The 3,885-nt window shown below is 39.9% G+C and overlaps 1 long non-coding RNA gene across 1 annotated transcript; it reads right to left on the reverse strand.

Moving 5' to 3' along the window:
- Window positions 1-2,015: 2,015 nt before the first annotated feature.
- LOC123965647 lies at window positions 2,016-3,878 on the reverse strand. Its single transcript, XR_006823745.1, has 2 exons — window positions 3,789-3,878; window positions 2,016-3,571 (listed from the first exon to the last, which is right to left on the reverse strand). It is a non-coding gene; the product is annotated as an uncharacterized LOC123965647 (long non-coding RNA).
- Window positions 3,879-3,885: the final 7 nt, after the last annotated feature.

Below are 3,885 nucleotides of genomic sequence, written 5' to 3' on the forward strand. Positions count from 1 at the left end.
AATTCAATTTTATTTATATAGCGCCAAATCACAACAACAGTTATCTCACAGCGCTTTTCATAAAAGAGCAGGTCTAGACCGTACTCTGTGATGATATTTACAGAAGCCCAACAGTTCCCACCAAGAGCAAGCACTAGGCTTGCTGACAACTTCTTACAATGTCTCTTGGTTGCCCTCTAGTGTACTGTTCTAGGAAGTATAGACAATCACTGAAATTTTGAGTTTTATCCTCAATGCAATTTTCAAAGGCTCTGAGAAAAGATTTGAAATACAGGATCTCCATCAAATACAGGTATATTTCTCATAGGCAGAGCAGAGGCTGTGTTTTGTTGGACCAACAGTGCGGTTATTTCATTTTGACGCTGCATGATGTTCAAAATGTCCGGAGAATTGATGGATGGATTATCGTCACAAACATCTTGCAAACCCAGTGATTGTGTATCTTGCCTTTGAAACACAGGAATGACATTAGGTATGGGTAGTTGTTTTACAACATGTTTGGGTTGAACACCAACAGGGACAGAATTTAACAAGCGACTGGAGGTAGGTTCAGAGCTTTTATTGGTGGGCACATAGCGTTCAGCATTCGGATTTAGTTCATATGTCCCTTGAGTTTCTGACCTTTTCAAGTAAGAATTCATGCCGTCTGATGTTTGAGATGAACATCTTGAAACATTAGAGCCACACTTTGAGCTTACTTCCAGAACCTCCAATTTTGCATTTGTCACCTTTAATTCTGCCTCCAGAGCAAGTTGTTCTTTTTCTCTCCTTAAATGTTCCCCTTTCTTCCGTAAGTCCTCTTGTTCAAGTTGTATTTGTTCCTCCTGATCCTCCAAAATATGCCTTTGTTTTAGAGCAGCCATGCGTTCCTGTAATGCTGCTCTTTCTGCTTGCACTAATATTTTTGCAGATGCACTGGATGAAGTTTTTGACAGTTTAGAACCAGCCTTTGAACGCGTTTCAGAACCTTTATTGGATACACTGTCCTCAGGCCCAATATCAGTTGGATTATCAGGTGGTTTAATTGGAAGTTCATATGAATGGCCTGTGTTTGATAACCAACCTTTGACGTCATCAATAAAGCTTGAAAAACACTTTTCCTTTTGTTCAAAATATTTATCTTGTTTCTCCTTCTCGTCCTGAGGTATGTCCAGTGACACAAACGACAAATGATGTTGTTTTGCTTCATCAACACATATTATTATTTGATCCAAAAGAGACTTGACTGCATCAATATTGTCTGCAGAATGCATCAACTTATCCATCTGATTCATGTGCGATTTGGCTCGTCTGCATTGCACCGATCTTTTTTCCTGACACGTTTGCATAAAAAACATCATTCCTTCAGCAGTAAAACTTGCGCGTCTTCTTGTAGGAAGCGCGGTGTCGCTTGTGGCTTTAGATGCAACGTCAGACATTTTACCCTTTGTTGATGTCGGTCATGTACACACACAGTTGCTTGCAAAGATTGAGTAAAGCACATACCTTGTGGAACTTTGTTTGCCTTCGTGCACGGAATTGAATGCACGCAGTAGCTGTTGTTGCGCGCGGCTGTGCGCATCACCTGTGAAGGCTTTGGGCCTTTGCGAATTCAAATTGCAGCAAATAATATCCTCCACTCCGTAGTGCAGCTCCAGCGCTCCAGTAGCTTCACCGTTATCCAATACGGTGTCCAAGGAAATTTTACACTGTCGGATGGGTCGTATTATTCGATGTTTGCACTGCATCCAGCCCCCTGGCTCCGTCACTCCTAGGCCCTTTCATTTGTCTGTCTCCCACATCCAGGTGAGTAATCCACTTTCGAAACGGTAATTCAGCAAACGACAAGTCCAGTATCCACGCAAACCAACAATATATCCAGGGCAGGTTTTTTACTTAATGTAGTGGCTATTTGTCCATAAACTTAAACAAAAACAAATAATAACAAACTTCTCAAATGGCCACTTGAGGCTACGTCATGGTTAGGCTTTACGCAGGTTCAGAGGTACCAAAGCAAAGTGATGTCCATAACAAGATTGAGTTTGAGGAGGTTTATTCACACACATAAGCAAGCTCACAGACATTTCTGCTGCCTCTCTCACGCTGGTAAAAAACCATATGCCCTCGTGCCTGCGGCACCTCTCACCTTGACCTACTTATGCAAATGAACATAACACCATGTGACCAACAAACCACAATGCAAGTAAAGCATAAATACAAAATAAACCAAATTAACTTTAACAAGAAAAGAAAAGAAATAAATTGGGCTATAAATTAACTCAAACCCAAAATAAACAAAAATAAGAATATAGCTCCAACAATGTATGTAACACAAAAAATACAAGAAATTTAAAGACACAAGTAGAGAGAACCACTCCAAAATCACAATTGTCGCAATTGTCCAACACTAAAAATGTCAACGTCAAATTTACACACATTCAAATGTACACATTTCAAACTAGAAATGTTCCAGCAGTTTATAATACTTGAATATAGAAAACAACTTCACTCATCAACCTTATTCAGACAGAAATGGTATCCTCTTTACGGCAGGCAAATGTTCTTCTTGAGTTTTGAGCCAATCACAACAGGGCAGCACCGTCACCTGAGGTAAAACTTGATAGTTTAAGTTTGTTAAACTTACAAAAATGAGTACACCCAATGACTGTCTCATACACTCTTCATATACTCATACTGTTTAAGTAATGCAGTAAAACTAATCTTTAAAAGTGGTATTTAATCAAACTGTTTGCATAGAATGAACTTTTGGGTTAACAGTGTAACAGATTAATATAAAAAAAAGTTAAACAGTTTTATGTACAAATATACAGTAGAACATAAAACACAAAATTACAAAATTACATTACAAAATAATTTTGGTTTACAGCTTGTCCAACAACCTGGTCAACAGCAACTTAAAGCCCTGCTGTGCAGACCTGAATTGTGCAAGTGTCTCTTCATAACACCGCCGACTTGCTTCTTCGGACTCTTTTAGAAACTGCAGAACCTCATCGTCCACCCTTCTGCGCTTGCGTGACTGTGTTGGTGACTGCATTGGTGTGGAAGGTGGGCTGGATGGAGAGCTGCATGCAGTGCTAGCTATAGTAGTCCCACTGCTGCAATGGCCTAGCACCTCAGGTCGGCGCACCTCTAGTCTCTCCGATGTCCCCACCACAGGAAAGACATCATGTCGTCCTCCCAGAAGGTCGTCCATTTCAGCATAGAACTGGAAGCGCATGGCTCCCTTCCCACGTACTGCTGTTATTGTCTTTTACCTTCTTGTAACCGTCAACAAGGGTGCTCCATTTCCTGGCCACTTTATCAGGGCAGAAGCGCAGTTTTTTATTGGTTTTGGCAGATTTAAGTTGGTTGTTAAGTTCTTTCAGGCTTTTAGGGAGCCCATCACCTTCGGCCCCGATGTGTTGCAGCATCAGGTCTATTAAAAACAATGTCTGTTCTTTTGTGAGGACCTCATTTGGAAGAATTGCCACAGGTGATGGTGATGGGCTTGATGCTGAGGAGGTATGCTGGTATGCTGGTTACTAAAGATGTTGAGGATAGTAGCTTGTTCACCAAGGAGGGATGCTGGATGCTGGACAACCACATTGAATTTTAGTATAATGAAAATGATGAAGATATTATGCTTCTTTGTTTCATGTATGTTAGTAACCACCAAAATAAAGACATAAATGTTTTCAAAACAGTATTTTCATTTAATAATAACAAGAACCAATAAACAATTACTGTTTAACATAAAAAACAAGCAAATCACAACATCGTCAGAATGAACAAAACTTAAGTACCCTTACATTGCATGGCACTTTGAGTGCTCTTATTCTCACTGAAGTGGCTTTTTTTTTTGTTTGTTTGTTAATGTCCATAATTTTTTCAGTTATGAAACGTCCA

Source organism: Micropterus dolomieu, unplaced genomic scaffold (genome assembly GCF_021292245.1).
Source record: "Micropterus dolomieu isolate WLL.071019.BEF.003 ecotype Adirondacks unplaced genomic scaffold, ASM2129224v1 contig_10537, whole genome shotgun sequence".
In the NCBI taxonomy this organism is placed as follows: domain Eukaryota; kingdom Metazoa; phylum Chordata; class Actinopteri; order Centrarchiformes; family Centrarchidae; genus Micropterus; species Micropterus dolomieu.